This window comes from Melitaea cinxia, chromosome 3 (genome assembly GCF_905220565.1).
Source record: "Melitaea cinxia chromosome 3, ilMelCinx1.1, whole genome shotgun sequence".
NCBI lineage: Eukaryota > Metazoa > Arthropoda > Insecta > Lepidoptera > Nymphalidae > Melitaea > Melitaea cinxia.
Window position 1 is genome coordinate 18,339,873 of NC_059396.1, and position 24,523 is coordinate 18,364,395.

The 24,523-nt window shown below is 33.6% G+C and overlaps 1 non-coding gene across 1 annotated transcript; it reads right to left on the reverse strand.

Moving 5' to 3' along the window:
* Window positions 1–16,719: 16,719 nt before the first annotated feature.
* LOC123669808 lies at window positions 16,720–16,825 on the reverse strand. Its single transcript, XR_006745802.1, has one exon. It is a non-coding gene; the product is annotated as a U6 spliceosomal RNA (small nuclear RNA).
* Window positions 16,826–24,523: the final 7,698 nt, after the last annotated feature.

Below are 24,523 nucleotides of genomic sequence, written 5' to 3' on the forward strand. Positions count from 1 at the left end.
AAAGCTCGACATTAAGACGGACTGAACCCGTTTCATATTTTACCGAAATAACGCAAAAGTTAATATTATTTAAAGTAGGTCCGTAATATTGAATTGCATTGATTAATTTCATATTTTGTCACATCCTGAATTGTACTTTGGTCATTTTTTTTACTATAAAATAACATGGAAATGAAAACCGCTTAACCAGTTAACATATTCAATGAATTTTATACATACCACATTTTCGTTCCGTCTATAAAAATTTACAGGAAAAGGATTTAGAAAAAGCTGACTTAGTTTGACTGTGAAAAGTATTTTTCGAATTTCGAAACAGACGTTGGCCGAGCTTGTCAATCAATGTTAATAATAAAAACTGACACCCCGTCAAAAGTTGTCCCAAATCGCATCGGGGCCGATGACCCGAACTAACGACTCAGACCAAAATCCCTAGCAATTTGTTTTGTTCGATTTCTCGTCCTCCGACACCCGGCTGTCACAAAAGCGTACGTCTGAAAACGGTCAACCCTTCCGACGCCACCGCTACAAAACGAAAAAATGTTTTCTAAGACTTCGTAACAATGTCGGCTAAAATAAACTATCATATAATATCAATAATGTATTCACGTACGCACGGACACATGTATTTTAAATACGTATTATTTGAAACCAGTTAATAAATTTTCTTTAAGGGAAGGGTTCAGGTGGCTATTGTTAGTGGATCACTGTTTCTATCCGTGTTACTTTAAGGTCCCTGATTGAAATTCCCATGCTATATTCGACAATGGGGAAGAATATCGATTTGTAGGGTAAGTGAAATACTTTGATATTAAATCGTTATGACATGTATTTATATGTTTTTGACGAGAGCGTGACGTGTTTTGTGAACATTTGAATCTAAATAGATTTCAAATTATTGACTTCATTTTTAAACAAATATTATTATTTTTATAACTATGATTTTCTGTTTCGTATTATTTATATTTGAGTTCTCAGATCTCTTAAGTATAATAGTGCGAAGGGATAATTAAAAAAATCAATTTCATACCTTTACCTAGCGTAGATCATAAAATACACCCATAACACGCTTAGTCGCCAATAAGTTCTCCCATTGTTGTGTAGTTATTAATCGCGATTTCAATCAAGTTTTACGAGCGATCTCTCGTAAAAATATTTAACTATTTATTTGCGGATGATATTAACGACTTGCACCATTATGTCGGGATAGAGGACGACACGAGTGTAGTCTCTAAATCTTTACTATAGAACTATGGAACCTTACAACATCTTACTGTGAAAAAATTACACGTAGCATTAATAGGGTTATCGTAACCATTATAAATATTATATAATAGCTGAAAAATACTCATAAAACATGTGATACCATCTAGACATATTCTTAAAGGTATATAATTATAGACATTTGTATTGTTTACAATTCAACCTTACTAGTCTGTGATAAATGAAATGATCATCTTTCAATAATCAATCTATTAGCAATTAAACGTTCAATGAGAAGGGCCATCTTGAAATCTAATTTTGACCAATAACTTTGAACTTTTGCAGGAAATATTTTAAACATTTTTTAATATCGTATCTTCTTCTTCTTCTTCTTCTGTAAAGACTATGGCTCCATCAGCTTTTCGCCGATGATTTTGCCAATGACAAGTGCTGAAAGTTAATATCATATCAAAAATCGACCGTTCCAGCGGGGATCGAACCTGCACCTCCGGCTGACCGTGTCGGTGCTCTAGCCAATTAAGGCTATTGAACGATGTACTCGCTAGATCAAAATTTTTGATATAATGATTTTATATTCGGTCTAAGCGACCGTGGCGCCGTCTATAATGAGTATAACACAAAAATAAAATCATACAAATTAGGAAATATTTTGTTTCACAAATTTAATAAATAATAATAATAAATAAATAAACGTTACACACTCAACGGTCCCTAGTAGGATTTTCCGGAAACACAATCACAAACGCCCAGACCACGACAATCATTTATAGGGCCAATACAAATGTCTGTCGTGAGCGGGGATCGAACCCGCGACCGCCAGCGCAACAGCCAGTGCTTTGACCGCTGCGCCAACGCGTTGTCATTTATATTCATCTTCGGTACTGGCATTTATGATGCCAAAGCCGTTCTTAGAACATATAAGTGTTATTAAATAAACCATACTACAAGACTTGAATAAATGTACTTTGAACTAAATGTATATTATGTAATCAAACTATGTAAAAACTATCTATGTAAATATGTACGTCTGTTTATTGAGTTGTTTCCTATTATTTTTGTTATAAAATTAAACTCTACACCTACACTGTCAATATATCATCTCCTTTGCCCTAAGGTTGCCTGGAAGAGATTGCTTTTAAGCAATAAGGACAATAAGGCCGCCTTTTGTACATTTTTTTTTTCTACAAATTATGGCTAATGTTGCTTGTTTATTTTATTTGTTTGGTGTACAATAAAGTGTAAAATAATAAATAAATATATTTTTTTACTAATACGGAATTAGTTGCCCTAGTGGAAAAGCATCTAAGCACGAAATTATTTTTTTATTTATGTATTTATACTTTATTGCACACTTACAAGTACATTAAAAAGAAACAAAAGAAAAAGCATACTGAATAAAGTGCAAAGGCGGTCTTATCACTGGATAGTGCATGTTGCACCATGTTTGCATGCATAATGTTTTATTTACAAATTATACAGGTAATTGCGCTGATGCACCTACCTTTTCAATGCATATTTTCCTATTTCGAAAGGTTGTTTGGAAGAGATCGCTAGTAAGCGATAAGACCGCCTTTGTACATTAGTATCTCTATGCGTTCTATCTTCTGTTCTGTTCTAGTGATTTCTTACAGACAACCCATCTATAGAGGTTACATTTGTAACAATAATGACGTCAAGTCTGAGGGGGGTAGTCTTTTATATGTACATTGTATAAATCAATTGTCACGTAATAATTTAACCTGTGATGTGATATCTTCATCAATATGTTACTCGTGGTCTGAATATTTATGTATGAGTTTTACTCGTAAGTTTCTAAGCAACTACGATGATTTTCAGAGTCTGCGAATATGAGGATATGGCGTCATAGATACCAAACTGTTATAAGTTGCGCTCTTCTATACACCTGAGCTAAAATTATCCAGTGGATTAGCCTCCTTACATAATCGACTAAAAACAGTCGTGGGCTTAAGTTCTTGACAGTGATAACACTATTGATATAAAGAGTACACTCACCATAGTACATCACACCAGATATTAGCTTGTGTCTGTCAGACAAAATTATCAGTAAGCACGTCTACGAACTGGCAAGGGAGGAGCGTGGCAGACCAAACACAACATCTCTTCTTAGGAGGTTAATCCTGTAACTAACAGTAAGTGTTTATTTGCTGTCATACACTTCAGCCTATCGCAGTTTACTATTGGACATAGGCGCGCCAATAATGGCGCGAACTCATGTGTTTTGCCCATAGTCACCACGCTAGGCAAGCGGGTTGGTGACCGCAGGGCTGGCTTTGTCGCACCGAAGACGCTGCTGCCCGTCCTTGGCCTGTATATTTTAAAGCCAGCAGTGGGATGGTTGTCTCGACATCGGTCGGCTTTTTAAATTTCAAGATGGTAGTGGAACTGTGTTATCCCTTAGTCGCCTCTTACGACACCCACGGAAAGAGAGGGGGTGGCTATATTCTTAACTGTCGTAACCACACAGAAGGTATTTCTGTAAGAGCAGGTTATGTTACAGTATATCTACTAAATGTAATCCGTACTAAACTATCAACTGTATGAATCTCTGTGTATATCAACGATGTCTGTTAAAATCATAGCATTATTTTGTTATATTTGTCATAAACGAACATTATCTTAATAGAAATTTCGATATTATCAATTTGACTGTTTGACAAATCGTCCCCAGAAATACATTTTAGGGTCCATATCCTTTGTTAAGGATAGTGGCGGGATGGATAATAAGTTTTTATTTAAAGTAGACAAGACGGTCTGGTACTGACAACAATGGAGGGCGAGGGTGGCAGGTTCGATTCGGGGTCGGGCTCACATTCGCTTACCTATTTGATTTGAAATCAGGTTTCTCTTATATGATTAGATGATATTTCATTAGTATGTAGTTTTACCATTGTTACATTTTACCATTTAAAAAAAAAATCCGTATTATTAGTTGTATCTTACATATTACATACTTCGTAGTAGGGAAAGATATGGTCATTATATCAACATGGTGTATCTTCATTTTAACGTACTTGCTCGAAAATTATAAATCTAAGTTATTTCCGGTTTTTGTACTTAAAGTTACGGTTATGTTTTAGAGGTCATTTATACATATATCTATAATATAAAAATGAGTCGCTGAATGTGTTGCTAAGCGCAAACCTCGAGAACGGTTGGACCGATTTCGCTAATTCTTTTTTTAAAATATTCCTTGAAGTACGAGGATGGTTCTTACGGAGAGAAAAATTCAAAAAAAAAATTTCAAATTTCCTGAAAAAGTCTAAAAACAACACTTTTCTATACTCCCATACAAAAGATTTGTGATAATACTTAAAAGTCAATTTGAACTTTAATACCATACGATAAAGTTTGTGTTAGGCGATACGAAGTTCGCCGGGTGAGCTAGTTTTTTAATATTAATCACAATACAACCAACGTTACACTTATAAATATTAAAAAGTTATGAGTTTATAACTCACTCTAAAACCATATTATATGAAAACGTTTCCAATTAAACTTGGTGTGTAGATAGTAGAAAACACCGATTAAGGCATTAGCTATAACACAAAAATTTCCATGGGATTAAGAAAACTACAAGTAAAGCCACGGTGACCAACAGCTACAGGTTTGCATCAAACGGAATATATCAACATCGCACACATACCATACACGGAGCTGTCGTTTTCATCGATCAATGATTGACAGACGGACAAAGGAGCACTCTTTATGACTCTCCAGCGAGTCGTTTTCTTATCAAAATCAAGATTAACACAACTCAATCGAACAAAGACTCAAGCGACATATCCTTAAATTTGAAAAGGTTCCATCTCCTTTAAAACTCGTGAAATATAGAACGTTATCGTTTTAACATCGATGGCTGTTAGGTCTCGTGATTTTCGACGGAATGTGACAAGTAAATGATAGTCATTATTGTTCAAGACGTATCGCTCTAATGACGCTGACTCTTAATCAGATAGCCGTGTACTTGTTTTATTTTACGTCTTACAATGGGTTGTGGTGTTATTTTATTGTAAAGGAGACACGGCCATTTGTTACTTAATAACAAGCATTAAATATGTATTTTGTTTAATTAATCAACACAAAAAACATCATTGTCCCGTTTAACGACCGTTTGGGGACGTATTAGCACAGCAATCACAGAACATTGCTGTTGTTCTAGTAGTGCTTTCGATCCCGCTCATTACGAATGTTTATATAAGCCATAAAAATATTTAATTTAATTTGAATAAAGAAAAGAAGAAAATGTAAGTTATAAAACCAAACCCGACTACGAAAAAAAGTTACGTAGGTATATCACTTTAAGTCCTTCAGAGGGTAACATAATCCACCACACCAGCGAACAATTAAGAGGGTTCTAATGACACCTAATTCGTCTTAATATGACAAGTAGTTTAGAAATTGGAATATATGAGAAAACAGATGAATATATATACATATATATGTTGCAGTCAAAACTCTTAACCAGTCAAAAGCACTATTGACTAGCAAAATCAGTCAGAAGTACTTTTGACCGTTTGCTTTAGTCAATAATACTTTTGACTAAAATAACAGTTAAAAGTACTTTTGCCCAATGGAGCTGGTTAAAAGTACTTTTGACTAAATGATTCCGTCAAAAGTGGTTTTGACTGGTTGTATCAGTCAAAACTCTTAAAAAGTTAAGGTGGTCGATAAAAATAACGACAATCGCACATATAAACTTCTATATTACTCATTATTAGTGGAGAACGTGCTGATATTAGAACAAAAATGAGTGACTACAAAAAGAAAGAAGGCTTTTTGCAAAGAATTTTAGCGATGGAAGATATTAAAGATAGTAATTTCAATGTGATTACAAAAGAAAAATTTGAAAAGTTTGCAATGGATGTGGAAGACGCGAAATTTAATGAAAAAGGAAACACCATTACAGTACAGTAGGCTACAACGCTTTAACACATTTAAGTTTGTGGTATAAAAAAATTAGTTACAAACACAGAACCTGTAAATATTTTTGCCGGCTGAGGAAATCTACGACATTATTGATGCTGCTCATATTTCTATAGGGCATGGTGGTCGCGATAAACTTAAGAACGAAACGGCAAAAAAGTACGCTAATGTTACAAAAGAAATGATTAATATATATTTATCAATGTGCGAAGTATGCCAAAGGAAAAAAAGCAAGAAAAGGATGGGTCAGGTTTAGAAACCGATCCTGCACACTGAAATGAACAGCCGCTGCCAAGTCGATCTGATTGACATGCAGTCACAAGAAGATCGCGGGCATAAATTTATTATGGTTTATCAGGATCATTTGACTAAATTTATTCACATCTAACGAGTTAATAGTGCTTTTAACTGACGCTTTTTTGCAGTTAAAACTACTTTTGACGGAGAGCGTCACTCAAAAGTATTTTTAACCGCGAATTTGCAGTCAAAAGTACTAATAACCAATAAATTTCAGTCAAAACCACTTTTGACCAACTTGTCCAGTCAAAAGTACTTTTGACTGATTTCGCTAGTCAATAGTACTTTTGACTGGTTAAGAGTTCTGACTGCAACATATATATATACATACATAGACTGCTAAAATTATAACTCTCCTTGTGGCTTCGCCGTAGTCGGAGAAATATATAACGGCTAATCATAATTTTGATTGGACACTATCTGCATACAAAACTCAAAAAACTTTTTTCAAATCATACTCAAATATTTCTTTAAGATATATAAATACATTCTAGTCATATCCTACTAATATTAGAAACGTGAAAGTTTGTATGTTTGGATGTATAGATGTATGGATGTATGGATGTTCTTTCCTCTTTCACGCAAAAACTACCGAATGAATTTTAATGAAAGTTTACAATAATATAGCTTATACATTAGAATAACACATAGGCTATAATTTTTAAAGATAGTGTGAATTATCCAAAATATAATGATAATGGTCAAGTAAGTAAAAAAAAAAACTGCCATCTGCGAGTTATCCTGGCGTACAATGTAAAAACTGTGGAGTTTACACGTATATAATGTATAAGAGAAATGTTTATCTTAATTAGTCTTACAAAAAAGTCCGCGACTGCATATATCTTTTATGAGCAAACTATTATCGCAAAAAGAGTAAACCGGAAATACAATAAAAGTTGATAATATATTTCTAATGCACATTTTTTTTGGTAGTAACAAATTGATTTTTATGTCACAGAACCAATTTTGACGAATTTTAGTATAAAGATCTAACTAATCCTGCGCAGACGAAGTCTCGGGTACCAGCTAGTGTATTATAAATGCGAAAGTCTCTGAGGATGTATGTATGTATGTATGATGTATATGTATATGTATTTGTTACTCTTTCACGCAAAAAGTACTGATTCGATTTTAATGAAACTTGTTACGTAGATAGCTGAAGATTTAGAACACTACATAGGTAATTTTTTATCCTAACATTCCCACGGGATCGAATATTACGCGGGTGAACCGCGTGGCGCGGCTAGGCTATAAATACTTACGTGTAATAGTTTTTTTTTTTTTAATAATACACAATTACATACAAACGTACCAAAACAAATAAAATTACGCGTAAAACAAAAACCATTTACATTTGTGAAATCAATTTACATCGTTCTAAAAATGTCACAAAAGTTGTCGAATGATTACAAAACGAGGCACAAGTTGACTATATTATTGTTATTTTGTACACATTCACAATAAGACATACACGACTGAAAAACCTGTAATGGCTTTCAGTGACATAATGGTGCGTTCAGACACTCGAATTAACGATTAAATAGATAATACTTATTTAATTTGACTCTCACTATTTGTGCTGTTATATTTGTGTAGGTCATAGCGTACGTTTTTAGAGAAAACCAAATATATGTTTTTCACCTTTGCACATTAATATGGAATAGTCATAATACAGTAAATTTCAAACAATCATGTTGTATCACATGCAAGAGGCGGCCTTATCGCTACTATAATCTTTGGACAGAGGACTAGAAATGTAGGAGGACATTTTTCATATAAATGGTAAAAATTAATTATAGATTGTTCTAAAACGAAAGTGTACATAAAATTGTCTTCATTATTTATTTACGAAATGTAACGAGCGGCGAACACAAACGAATTAATTATATATTCGTCTTTCACCGTATATCTGATCTTTGCGTTAGGTTACTGAATGTCTCATTGTAGGCAGGCGTCAAAAAGTATTTGACAAAGAGACTCGTGTCAACCGAGTTAGCGAGCTAATTGTTAAAGAAAAAGTGTAACATGCCTACACATACTATGAAATATCTTTAAGAAAACCATATACCCATCTCATAAGGCTTTGATTACACCAACAGATGTACATTTTGAAAAATTGTCATGGGATTTTGAAAAGACTACACATATGTTTTATTTTTTATTTGTTGAGTTACATACGAGTTAGTTCAAAAACAACTCAACAGAAGCATTGTTATTGCTTTGAAAAGTGTGAAGAATTTGTGAAAAATGTATTTTTACACATTAGCGTTTGCCAGTCAAGTTCTCAATATATCAAGCGTTTTCGTTACGTGTAATTTGCTTAAATTCCTATGTTTAATGTAATGAAAAGCCAATTGTTTTAGTTTACATTTCGTTAGCATATAGATACCTAACAAACCAGGTGTTTTTCTTTTGTTTTATGTGAACAAATAATAAATCAACGCATGCTTTTCCTAAACAATGACATGAATGAAAACAACTATCAGGATTATTTTAAGCTATACGACTTGTTAATTTTTTTTTTTTTTTTTTTTTTGTGATAATTATTTTATTATATATCCAGCTATTTTTGTTACACACAATACATGTAATCGATTTCGAAATTTAAATATCAATTTAAAAATATCGAATGAGTACCATCGAATTAATAATTTTGTGTGTGTTTTTTAGTTTTAAATGAATTTATCAGTTATCACTGCCTTGAATTGCAGCTTTTACGTCAATGAATATCCAGTTTATCTTTTTGTAAATATGTTTTAAAATACAATAACAGTGAAACAAGTTTTTCATTCGATCGAATAACTTTGTAACGTTAGGATGTCTGACAATTCAGTCCTCCCGTGACCATGGTTGCTGGAAACTATCCGAAACGGCGGGTATTTAAAAAACTAAATAAACAGCGATAAAATCCGAAAAAGTTGTTTCATTATAATTACTGAAATTTGCGTAACCATTTGAATACAATAAAGGTAATAATATGTTAAAAACTTGAAATAAAAGAAAAATATACCAAAATCATAACGCTAGTATATATGTGTCAACTAAGCCCTTTTTATATATTATGTATTTACATTATGTATTTACAGCTACTTCATTGCGCTTATTCGTATCATAAATTTCATACTTCTTAGTAATAATATTTTATTAATATGCTAACTTCGGAATATTTGCCGTAGCAGTCGTATGGCTATTGTTTATTCAACGGCGCCAATATTTAACAAACTCCAAATATTTTTGTCAATAGTAAACGACCGATGTGTAAAATTTTGGTAGTCACGATAAACATACCTACTCTTTAAATATTTCTTAAGCTAACGACTTAAGATTTTTAATATATAACACGTAGCTTGTAACAATGATGTCATTTCTACAAATAATAATTGTGTTTGCTAGCAAACAAAAAAAACCGACTCCAATTACATCGACAAAAATGGCGTGAACTCTTGAGTTTTGCCCATAGTCACCACGCTGGGCAGGCGGGTTGGTGACCGCAGGGCTGGCTCATAGATTACGCATTAGACAAAGCTTTTACTCTATCACTCTAAACACTGTTAATTAGCGGATAGCAGCAGAAAATATCCAAGCTCTAATCTTGAACACCTGGAGTATGAAAGTATCACAAGCTTACTTCTGTAAGCGTACTGCTCACCACACATCACAGTGAAATAGTACTCCTCTCAAGAAGTGTTGTGGTCCTGTGGCGACTAAAGTACCAAGAGATCCTGGTTATGTTGACAGTACAGCTAGGCAGACGTCTATAAGCTACGGTAATCGCTTACCATCAGGTGAGCCGTACGCTTGTTTGCCAACCTAATTGTATTTTTAATAAAATTCTTACAACTTATTTATGAATCAAATAAACGCTATCTTTTATCAATTGAACCGTTCTTTAAATCGTGTTCTATGAAGCCTTTGCTATTGTATATTTATTTGAGGATTTATTTGCAAAATTATTTTTTATAATTTGCGAACTTTTTTGTCACCAGAATGTCACTTAGCAGTAGAACTCTTTATAATATTACAAACATCGTATTAACGTTTATTATATTTTTTCAAACTCAATGACATAGGTAGAGATATACAATAATATATTATTGTATTATGTAGCGTATTTTTTATTTAAGCATTGCAACAAGTATAACAAATCAATAAAACGAAGAAGAAACAAAAAGTTGACAAATTCATAATATGTAAATTAATATTGTTATGATTTCATATATTTCATTTTTTACACATCATTCGCTAAACTAAATGCTTCAGTCTGTAATATGCTACTGCTGGGCATAGGCCTCTTTCTCCATCTATGAGAAGGATCGGAACTTAATCCACCACCCTGTTCCACTGCGAGTTGGCGGATATATTAATATTTGAGTAATGATCGCCATCAGGTAATAACAATCAAGACCGACCGTGCTCTCCGAGGCACGTTGGAGAGACCCACAAGGACATAGAATTAGACCGGAAATAAGTAATCTTCATATGTATAGTTAAGTTATAACAGAGCCTGTATTCAAGTGCTCTCACTAAATCTGCAAGATTTTATCTCAATTGAAATAGCTCTCAACATATTCAAAACGCACTACATAGACAATCAATCTTAGAGGCACCCTTTTTGAATGCTGGTGTGCTCACAATGAATGGACTTGTATCTTAAGACATTTAAAAATGTTAGCTTTGATATTACAAAATTTACACATTATCGTTTGTAAATATTATTAATTCATGATATTTGAAGTGTGGAAAATATCACACTGTCCTCATTGGAGCAGATAAGTAAGCTGAAATGCAAGCGATCACTAAAATTGTAGATTTTAGTTTGACTGAGAACGTTATTTAATTTGTATTAAATCATGAGTTTCACAAATATAACAAAAATCATTTATTTTAACGTAATTTTGTTTTTTATGGGACATGTCCTTTTTAAATAAAATAGTCACAGTTAGGCGCTAATTAGAGGAAATAAAATTACTGATATTAAAACTTAAAGAAAACTTTTTTTAGAGCTATTGAATACTTAATATGTACTTAAGTATAGAAAGTCTGACTCTAAAGATAAATAGGCACTTGGCAACAGTTTGTATGAATCGTCCAGGATTAACAGATTTTAGGGTTGAACTGACGAGTCACGCGTCCAGTCCCGAGGGATATACCGCTTATGCATCACGATTAGGATCGCCATGAGATGTGAAATTGTTACTATATGAGTGGAAACTTCGAACTGGAGCTTGATTGTAACAACTAATATGGAATTTTGTCCAATCGAGAAAGAAGAGTTTTTGAAATAAATTGTGTCGGGAATAACCGAAGGCTTACGAAATTAAGGGCATGGCAGAACATATTCCGCTCAAAATCTGGAGCAGTACACCTGTGGAAGTACCCCGACCTTACAGAAGATCACAGCTAAATACTCCCATGTATTCTTATGTATAATGTATGGTGAAGTAAGTTTGTGATGAGTAAGATGGCAAGAGCTCCTGGGAGGTAACTTCTAGCGTTGCGGGTCTCTTCCCGACTAAAAAAAAGGTCAAGCTCAACCAGATCATGTATCTGGACCGGATCAGGATAGAATAAGGCATGCCAGATCCTGATCTGGACCCGATCAGGGAATCTCATCTCATCCTGATCGGGTCCAGACCAATCATCTGCGTTACATGCCTTATCTAAGTCCTGGTCAGGCATGCCTGGTCCGGTCCTTCTAAGGAAGAAGAAAAAATTTCTACTCGGGTATTGGCTAGGGTAAACGCTCACCATTAGGTGGATCGTACGCTTAATTGCCAAAATAGTAACAGAGTAGTGGAGGGTAGAGTAATAATAATTAATTTAGAAAATTATTTCTTCATTACTATATTCTTACGTGCATTAGGTATATGAGAGCCAAGTTTGATAGCAGCGATTATAGACGACAAAGAAGCAGAAGGTCTTGAAGGCGTTGATGGTAGATTTGATGAATCAATAAGATATACGGGACCTAACAATCTACCGTCTTACGTCACTATTGTTACTTGTGGCCTTGGGTTACTTGAATATCATCAAGAATAGGGTGCCTAACCCATTCTTATAAAACTACCTTCATAGACACTTAAGGTTACAAAAACAGCCATAATTGAAATCAGAAGTCCCTTCCGATCGCAGTTAAAAGGTATCACTGACAAAACGGATGCGGCTACTTGAAAAAACATCAAAAAGCTTACTATTGAAACTGCTAATTATATCAACAAAGGAATTGGAACCTTATTCGTTTGAAATAGAGATTACGTTCTTTTAAAGTATATCAGTCACAAAGCACGAATGAACGATAGCACTCGAAGACCGGAATGTTCCGTCAGTTTTCGCGCGCGAATGACTTTGAATGGTTCCATTCTAATATACATGGTATATCTTTTTAATAATATCATAATGCATATAATAGTATTTAATAAAGCGAGGGACAATGACGAATAATATGGAACGTTTTCACAAGGATGTACTCGAAGTTTTGTATGAGTTTGGAGTGGACATGTGTGTGATTTGAAAAACATTGATACAAATGATACCGTATTATAATATTAACAATTATATGTAACATTATTGTGTTTTAACAAAAGACACACGATAGTCTGTTCTTAAATTAAGCAACCTAATGCCTGTTTGGTAACAGTCGACTCCTATAACAACCAACCAACGAAACCCTGCAATTAAAAGTCGTGCCAATGTCAACTTTAGACAGCTGAAAATAGTTCCTGATTCCCGCTGACACTATGGGAATCTCAAATTTCTTACCTTTGCGTTAGTACCAAATAAATCTTAGTAGCTTTTTATTCTCAAATAAAACGAGATAATTATAATCCTTTTAGCCGACTTCATAACATCAATTAATAAAAATGATACCGAAATCCTCAACGTTTTTCCCGATCTGATACGAGTGTTCCGCATAGTAGTAAAAATTATTATTAAAGAAATAAAAATACTTTATTACATAAATTATAGTTTAGAAAACAGCAAAGTTAAATAATACAAAAAGTTCATGAGATTTACCTATAGAGAAAAAGTAAGATAGATTCGAGAAACTTTTTCGAGTAGTAGGTAGTTAGTCTTTTTTGTGTACGAATAAACCTGTACATATTTATTGCATTGTTCACAAAATAAATCACGACAACGAAACTCCGACGATTCCCGACCTTTTAACTTACGCACTACTTACTCATACATTTTCTTACATTTTGATCATATTTTTTTATATCAATGTTCAATAAAAACCTTTGCAAACACAACGTCGTTTAATCATTTCATTACCTCGGTCTTGGACACTCACAGCAATCTGTGAGGAGTAGCTTACACATATTCTTTCAATTCGCGTTTTAATATAACCATATCTCTATATTATACTAAGTTTTCTAACTCCGTGTATTTCATGCAAGAATATGATTGTTTCATTGTCAGCTGTGACAATGGCTGACCTACATTGCGAATTTAAACTAATCTGTTTATGTCATTGTGTGTTTTATATTGTTACTGCCATGCTTATGTCATACACATGTGTGTTATGTGTATGACAATCGTCCTAGTGTAGTAGCATAAGTAGTGGTTGAGAGTAAGATTCCTGCACGGGGCAGGTATTTATGTTTGTGCAAATTTTTGTTTCTGATGTAGGTCTTTGTGGGTCTTCTTATCGTACTTCGGAGACCACGTAAAGCCAAAAAGCGATTGTTACTCATGGTCGGAAAATTATCCGGTGGCCAGCATGCAACAGTATGGCGAGTCTGGCGTTTTAAGCTCCAACCATTCTCTTTTACTTCGAAGAGACTGCAAATTAATTTAGAGTTTTATGTCATAATTAGGTCATATTTTAGATAGATAGATAGATAGATAGATACTCTTTATTGTACACAACAACAATCAACACAATAACATATTACAAATAAAAAAAAAACAGTGTACAAAGGCGGTCTTATCGCTAGAGTAGCGATCTCTTCCAGACTACCTTTGGGCATATTTATATAATTGAAATTAATGAAATTCATTAATACTTTTTGCTGACGCCGCGTTGGCGCAACGGTCACAGCCATGGATTGTACCTGTTGCGCTGGCGGTTGCGGGTTCGATCCTCGAACATGACAAACATTTGTATGGGCCATACGGGTGTTTGCCGTAGTCTGGGTATTTGTGCAGTCTTTGTGGGTCTCCCCACCGTGCCCCGGAGAGCACATTTAGCTGTCGGTCCCGGTTGTTATCATGTACACCTGATAGCGATCGTTACTCATAGTAGAATATATCCGCCAACCCGCATTGTAGCAGCGTGGTGGATTAAGCTCTGATCCTTCTCCTACGTGGGGAAAGAGGCCTATGCCCAGTAGTGGGATATTACAGGCTGAAGCGTATAGCGCGCGTAACGTATTAATACTTTTGACATTACTTTACTTATATTGACATAAATACCTAAAGTAACCAATGCAATAATAATATTAATGTAAAGAAATGAAATTAATTTTAAATATATCATTAAGTATAAATTACACATTTCGTATCTATGTTATATGTGTAGGTACTCCAACTCAAAGCTAATTTACCTATATTTCTATTCATTCCAACGAAAACACTAGTCTAGGTCACTGGCTCTCAATCATAGCATCTATTATATTATAATGTAATGTATACTTTATAATACGAAAAACTTGTCTTTCGTAAAGTTTTATTCAGGAACATAAAGTCTCAATTGTAACATAGCTCAAAAATAGTAAAAGTAATAGAAAATATAAAAAATATATATGAAAAAAATGAAACTTAATTGTAATACTATACCTACTTAACTAAAACTCCTAACCATATAACTATACCACTTCTAGTTGAAGACCGCTTATCTATATAAAACAAAAATTCGTAAACCTTTCTTTCTTATAGACCATAGCTTGAAATTCAGACCTTAGATTCCTTACTTCTTGAATATATAAAGGCTATCCCCAAAATACCAATGGTTATAACTCACCTATAGGTTGAGAATCTCTGCATTTAAAGGGCTCGTTATATTCAGTGGCACTCGTGGTCCTCGGTGACAATTCGTTCGGAAGAAATCACCCGTCGTTAGCGACTAATGATTATTGATTTCGTGACAAAACTGTTCGTATTGATTGTTTATTAAAGCCTTTGGAACTGGAAATTAATACCAATTTTTTAAATGAATATTTGCATGATATGCGAATGAGTTTGTAGTGATTGGTTTTTTAAAGATTATTTGGGTTTTTTTTTGCTGATTCTTCTCGACAGAATCTATATGGCTTTGTGAAATAAATATTCAGAAATCCTGTTGAAATCTAATTTAGAGTCCAGAAATTTTGGATTCGATTAGAAATTATGAAAAAAAATCCAAAACAAATACTAAGTTTTTTCAGTAGATAATTATAATGTTCATGTCGTTTACGATTTTTTATTTACCCATCTGGTATTGAACGACGTAAAACAAAACTATATTAACAAAACAGTTCCTACAAAGATATAATACTTTGATTATTATTAATTCGAATTTCGAATTCATTCTTTCCTAACTTAAAAAATCCAAAATCCACACCATCAAAAAAACAACAATCATTAAACACAAACGCGTAAAATCGTCGCGCGTTCGTTCGCGTATGCGCCAAATCACACCAAATCTAAATTGACATCCGAACAAGAGCATTTACATCCTAAAAGAGGGTTCCGCGGATGATTGTTATGCAAATTAATTTGTCCACAAACAGAGGGTCCTCGATGTGTGAAAGTTGCAATAAAATTAATTATTACGCAATTGGATTCGTCCTTTTGAATTAATACTGCGAATTAAAGTGTGCTCGCTTTTAAGAGTTTATTTATTGCCGACGAATCTTTTATTGGTGGATTATAAAAAAACGGTCATGCGCGAACGGGACCAAAAAATTTATGATTCCGTATCATTACAAAATTTAAACAAACGCACAAAATATGAATGTCTTGTACACCTACTTTATCTGAAACACATTTTTATTTTATGTTATTATAGCGATTAAGATTGAACTCTTAATCAGATGGACAAGCGAGCGTAGTCTTTACCAACAGACCTGAACCTTTTTACTGAACAACCCTAAGAAATGGTAAATAAGAAGTGTTGAAACACCTGGTAAATTCGTGTTATCTGTGAATTCTGACCTGAAAATATACACCAGACCATTTTTTTTTCATACAAGTGATATACATCCACGGGCTTATGAACCCATGTCCTTTTTTATTCTAAAAACATGCAATTTTTATTTTTATTTTTTTTTTATATTTAAAAATGCGGAACGCTTCACGATTTTGCGTGTCATCCTTGCGCAGGGCCATGCTAATCTTCTCTGTATCGTTCCAATTTTAGTATATGTACTGCCGAAGCGAGTACGAACACCAGACCATTACCCATTAACATATGTACGATCTATACAAAATTTGTCATAAACAACGATGATTAATATACCGCCAGTAAACGTAGTAGGCGCTAAAATTACTCAGGATCACCGCCTCCACGCAGGAGTACCTATGAAACACATATTCATCAATATCAACATCACCGCTATGATCTACAGGCGCGCGTCGATACGTGTGACATCACAAAGTCTACGCGCACCCATAAAACTGAAAGATTTCTGACTCCGATGGAAACGTTGTTGACTCGTTAACAACAGGTATCACTGCTGATGTACGTTCACACGCTTGCCTTGGGTATAAAGGTGTGATCAAATTTGTACCCCGCATAACAGATGTACGAAGTATCGTCAAGAGTAGATAGTTCAGCAAGAAAATGTAAAGCCAAGTTTGCCGTCTCAAGATAGTAGTGGGTGGTATTCAAGTTCCTATGAAGATCCCTTATGTTGTAGAAATCCATATCAAATGAGAAAAGCCACTGTAGAACCGTTACGAGCTTTTCCGTTACGAGTCATATGGTATTGCGAGTGTGTAACAACAAAAGAGAGACACGAAAGGATTGCCTCTCAAGCTGGGATAGCCAGGGCTCGGTCCCTTAGGAACCACCGGGAGGCCAGCGGTCAACCATTTCATCGGATTTCCCTGGACCCCGTGACAGCGCCACACGCTCCACTGCACGACGTGCCGCGCCACTGGTGCAGGACCAAAGACTGACGGGGTTGCCACTAGCAAAGGGAATGGATAGAATGGGATAAGGGAAACTGGATTACATGCCTTCGAACCGGAATATATTTGGCGGTTCGGCTTGGACATGATAGTGGTAGCGAGCCAGGACCACCTGGAAATGGTATGGAATATGGTTTTATTTTAACTGCAACTTAAGACATTTTTGAAAACAAATGCACAATAAACAAAAACAATATTTTATAATTACATATTTAAATTTACAACTATCACGATTCTAAGAAAATTTAAACGAATACAAATTAAACACTCGTAATAAACTTCAATCGATTTCGAAAATGTATTATTATGAACGTCATAATAAAATACTCAAATATTATAGTTAAAAACCCACAATGAAACCGCAGTGAAAGCCATTGTAACCGATATATAGCTCTCACAATGAAATCTCAAACAACAATCAACTAAATATAATCTAATACTTTTCTTTAACAAATGAAATAATACCGATACCCATACACATACACTTTCTGAGTGTTGAAAAGAAAAACAAAATTAATGGTTGCGAGTAATTCGCAATAAAAATGCCACATGCGAACGAATATGAGACGGGGGGACAATTATAACAAATTAATAACGCACACTACCCTTAAAACTCGAGTGGAGATTTGCATTCAATGGTATTCTCGCCTTTGTTGGTTATTCATAACAATATCAGTTAAAACACAACCTTAATTACTAACAACAAAGTTCAAATTTATACACTCAACAACGCGTCACTTAAATCATTTTAATTCTGAGCTAAACATTAAGGGTCATCTGATTGAACTGAAGTATTATAAACTCTATTACGTTAAAATAAAGTCTACAATCGTTTATTCATTTAATCGAAATCACTTGAATATTAAAAGTCTTGGTAATTATTCAGGAATCCATCCATCATTAATCACCGAGGGTGGATGCAGGGAAACGCTGTAAAAATAATTGTTATAAAGATAAATTACAAGACTGGTGTGACACTGATCGTGCACGTGGTTTTTTTTATGACACCAGCGATGGATGCAATTGTTAGTTAAATTTATTGCGGACATAACCCCGTCATTACGATTATAATAAGTAAATAATTTTTGTGAGTGTGAACAGTTGAAATAACCATTGTTGATTCATTGTGTTATTGTTGATTTCTACACTACAATAAATTTGTTTTCATTAAGATTTACTTTGAAAAAAAAATGTAATTAAAGCCTAAAAAACAACGTCTACAAGTTAGATGATAATCCTATCTTAAATATCTGAAAACACACAAACCTAAAATCTAAGAATACTACAAATACCCTATGGTCTTATGAATAATTGTGTAGAGCTGCAACAGCTAGAACCTATGACCACCGTACCAAAAAGTCATCAAAATACTTATTATATTTTAAGCTAGCTGTGCCCGCGACGTCGCCCGCGTGTAATTTAACAAAAAGTTATTGTTCAGTTTGCCGTGCTATAAAATAAATAAATTTCTAAAATAAAAGTAGCGTAAGTTACTTCTTATTACATCAGTTATCTGCCAGTGAAAGTCTCTTCAAAATCGGTCTAGCCGTTTAAAGATTAGCCGGAACAAACAGACAGACAAACAAAAATTGTAAAAATGTAATTTCGGTATATGTACCGAGTATACATACATATGCATTTAATAAAAAGTATCAATTTTATTTATTTGTACAGATAAAATTTTACAATTTACAAAGAAGAAACTTTTAGATTATTAAAATAAATAAATAAATGAATATCTACACAATACACACACGGTCGTCTGTTCCTAAAGTAAGCAACTTAATGCTTGTGTTAAAGGTAACAGCCGACTGGTATAGCTAAATTTTTTTTGATAAACATACTTATAAATAATACATATATAAATATATAAATAAATATATACATTACACTCAGACGGGGTGGGAATCGAACCCACAACCCCCGGAGCAGAAAGCAGGGTCACTACAAACTGCGCCAACGGGCTAGTAAAATTTCAAATTTTATTACCTTTATTTATCGTATAATTAATGAAAATTTGTAACGTATAACAAAAACAATGCATTAATATAATATGTTAATCGATCACACAGTTTTGCCTCTCAATACAAACTACACACTTATAATTAATCAAAACGACGTTGACCTCAACAATACATACAACAAACATACAACTTTACACAATCGAAAACAACAAAGCAGTTACATAATAATTACAAGACACAATAATTACAAATTATTACTAAATTTGAAACTAACAAAACGAATTATTGCGTAAGTATCAAAACAAATCCGATAGTTCGTTAAACGGAACCATAAAAGCTCATAATATCGACGAATGACCTTTCATCCTAAAACATCATAACCACAGACTAGAGATGAGATAATTATAATTAATATGGACCGCACATTGTTGACTATCGTAAATGTAAAACGCTGTCACGTGGTCATAGCGTCTACAATGGATATATAAGATAGTAGGTAATTTACTTCCTGTATTTGGAGTTTATTGGAGTTTACTCCGATTTTCATATAAGGCCCCCGGTATAAAAAAAAAATATGAGGAGTAAAATCTACTGAACGAATGACCTCGTTACGTTTTTGTTAACGCCATCTATCGGAGCACAATAAGGTTCCGATAGATGGCGTTATTTGATTCGTTTATTTACCATTTCATTAATATTTTTCTTAGACAAGTAAGCCTTATTTTTTATTCAACAGCCCACTAATAAACTTTTTTATAAATATAATTAATGCACATGAAAATAAATATTCATGTTGTTGACACATAGAATTCGAACATCACAGCCCTGAAGCAGAAAGCGGACTTATCTACTACCAACTGCATAAAGTCAAAAGTTGTACGTGTTTGTAATTGTCTATTCATCAACAAGTGATAAGGACTGGCGGTGGATTACGTCCTAAGCATTCATTGCCACGGGAGTAGATCTACATTTTCACACAACATCAGATCAATAACTTAATAAATAAATTTAAACTCAGTGACTAATAAGTTTCTTCATCATCATCACAGCAGCCTTTCGCAGTCCACTACTAGACATGGTTCTCCACAAGTTTACGCCAAAAATGGTGTGAACTCATGTGTTTTGCCCATATTCACCACGCTGGGCAGGCGTGTTGGTGACCGCAGGGCTGGCTTTGTCGCACTGAAGACGCTGCTACCCGTCTTCGGCCTGTGTATTTCACAGCCAGCAGTTGGATGGTTATCCCGCCATCGCTCGGCTTTTTAAGTTCCAAGGTAGTAGTGGAACTGTGTTCAACAATTAGTTAAATCGATTGAACTTTACTCTTTTTGAGTAACAAATCATATTTTTTTCCTTTTTTTTGAGGCTGGTCGCTTAGCAACTATATCAGTACCACAACAAATATTTTCAACTAAACGAAATCTAATCAAATCTATTCTCTAATAACACGTTCCCAGTTGAACAACAGAAAAAACTAAAATACGCGTTTAATTTCAAAATCAAATTCAATCAAAATTGTGTATACTGTGGCATCATCCAAACTGTACAGAACACGTATGTTTCAACAATGAGTAAATAACCATTGAATGACCTCAAAACCATTAGCCGATGTAGCCGTCAGACCTAACCTTACAATTAAAGCGCTCTGATAATAGAACTAAAACAATATTCGCCACTACAAATTAATATATTCATACTTCGCAGGTCAGCACCCGAAAACATTTAACGCACGATCTAAAAACAACCCAATTCACATAGTATTTAAAGTCTAAAATATAATGCAAACTATCTCAGCGCATATTTTAAAAATATGATAATTAATTTTAGACAATATAACGTAAAACATAAAGTCCTTTTCACAATGTGTTGTATTCATATTTTTTTAGTGTTACAATTATTTCAAATGTAATTTTTATAGCTTTGAGCGTTACCGAAGATAAAATGATTCGCAACACGTCGATCGCGTACAATCCGTTCCTTTGTTCGTTTGAATGCATTAAATTGTGTGTCGTTTCTTTTAATGTTGATTTAATTGTGCTTTCATGCATTTGTATGTATAATGGAAACGTAACAGATATTTGTAAATGTATCATTGAAATGATTAATTATATATTTTTGTTGTGCAGTGGTCAAAAACATTTTTTGTGTGTCATTTATTTATATTTATTATTATCACAAGAATTTTGGAAACCATTTTCTTTTTTGTTTATTTGTCTATAAGAGTATTATTTCAAAAAATCAACAATCGAATTTTATAAAATTACTTGATAATACACGATAGCAAGCGCTTTTTTTTTAATGTTTTTATCGCATTAAATTAATTTATTACTAGTGTTTTATTTTACAAATTTCTTACAAACCCCACTTATGCTGGAGCCTCATTTATTGCATGTACCGGGAGACTTCGAAAATTAGTTAATTACAACATTCATTGTCGATTTAAACAATACGCTCATTAAATATTATGTTGTTGCCATGACTGTTCTCGAAGTCATAAATCTTCGCCCGTCATTTGTTCTTTTATATTTTAATCTAAACTGATCGAAATAAATCACATATGCAAAGATTGTCTCATTTGAGCATTGATTTGAATAAATAATGAACCTCTACTACATATTTGTTTAAATTTAAATGATTTCAATTATTAATAACTATTAACAGGAACATTGGGAAACCGCATTTAGCAAACTCAGTGTGAAACGCCCTTCGATCCGCTGGACCGACGATCTACGTAAGATCAACGGCGGAAGCTGGAGGAGAATTGCGGAGAGCGGCAACCTTGGAAAGGCCTAAGTCCAGCAGTGGACTGCTCGGCTGAAGCGAAGCAAATAGAAACATAGCACTCGCATATAAACCCCTAAATTAAAATACATTCTAAACATTACCATACGGAATATCAAACGATTGACAAATATTTAAAAAAAATACATTAATGTATTTATTTTCAACAATTGAATACACAGAAAGTTACTTACGCAGTAAGTACACGTGTACGAGTACATACCTATATCGCAAACACACGTAGAATCGAGTCGCGAAAATCGATAGTATTAAATTCAAAGCAGAAGTCGAATCGAAATAAGGGTTTGAATACGAGGAAATATAAGTGAAAATACACAATAAAATGTATACCTTATTTGTGTGCTTATTGAATAGGTCCTTTTTTTTCGATACTTTTCGTATAGGGGAGTAATCCCATCGTGTGGGTCTTCTTGGCGCGATTTATTGATAAAAATATGAATATTAATAATATTATAATTTACATATATTTTTATATTTTTGGTACGATTAAACGGTTCTAATATATATCAATAATAGGACAAAACTTAATTATATTCTTTATTACACTAAAAATATTAAAAATACACAGTAAAAATGTTGTTATCATATATAAATGGTGTGAATCGGACCTTTGTCCCTCTGCTTGTATTAATCTCTAGTGCGTATAAGAAGGAGCAACTTGGACTCAGTAGCTGTCACTTCAGCCTATCGCAGTATACTGCCAGACATAGGCCTCCACAATTATGCGCCAAAAATGGCGTGAACTCATGTGTTTTGTTCTTAGTCACCACGCTGGGCAGGCTGGTTGGTGACAGTCACCACTCTCAGTAGCTGTAAACTTAAATTTTTCTCTATCTGGAAATGATTTTAGCGCAAGCGTAAAGTACTCGAAATCGTGATGTCTCCTTAAAGGTTTCATAAATATGTAGAAATAGTCGTCTTCTATACGTATATGTAAGCTTCTTAGATAAATTATGCATATTTTATAGCCTAAATACATTAAAATATATACATTGAATACTAGTAACTCATTATCAAATACCAGTAACTCCACTAAAATTCGTCATAGAACATGTTCTGAAACCGAACTAAAAAATGAAACATAAAAAATGACCATAAAGCTCCTATTGAATCAACCATCGTTCAATCAACAAAAGCGTCATCTCACTTCATAAATTTACTTTTTCCTCATTATAACAGATTTTAATAGTCATGGAATCAACAATTTCGTAATAATACCGAACCGAGACCGCACAAAGCTATCAAAGAAACTATGCAAGCATTTTGTACAGGACCGCATTTAGGCAACTTTCATAAAACTTAGTTACAAAATTTTAATACATGCAGTAATACGTAGTAACAAAACTCGTCAGCATGGCGAAATTTATCATCATCAATAAAATTCTCTTGTCCGTGCGATTAGTTGCAAAACGAAAAAAGTTTGCAGTGACGTTGTTCCCTGATCCAGGGGTTGCGGTATCTATTCCAGCCCCAACTATTGGTATCATTTGTATTTATGTACATATGATATTATTTATATATACATTTATTTAAAAAAAAACATGTAACTATATTAAACAGATGTTACACAAAATACATGCACAAAGTGCTTTATTTATTTATATTTTATATTTAATTTATTAAGATCGCCCCTCGGGCATTTTTGATAATACGGCCCAGTTTTTGACACAACATAAAAGAGCTACCCGTTCTTGCCTAACTAACTATTTAGACACTTATGCCTTTAATTATTCTTGACAACACAACTGCTTTATATGGGAATATCATTTATCATTTTCAAAACTTCACTATTGAAGATTCGGTTAGAAGGAATTTGGTCACTTCCTTATCCTTTTCGATGAGAGGTGACTTGTATCAAAATATATATGTTTTATGTTTTTTATCTCGCTTGTATTTAGTGTTGTTATAATGTTTCTATTATTATAATTATATAATTTATTTTCCAGTTTGAAATCCTATTATTTAAATTATTGTTACTGATTGAGTCCTCATTTGGTCTGTTTCTTTTTGTCTTTAATATATTTTTTGTCTAATAATATACATTTTAAAATAAAATAAAAATGTAAAACCTCTTTCTATTTGGCTCGGATCGTCGTTAAGTAAGTCTTAAGTTAATTTTCTTTTTATAATCGTACAATTTTTAGCTGCTTGTATCAAATACGTGACTTCAACAGGTTTTAGAC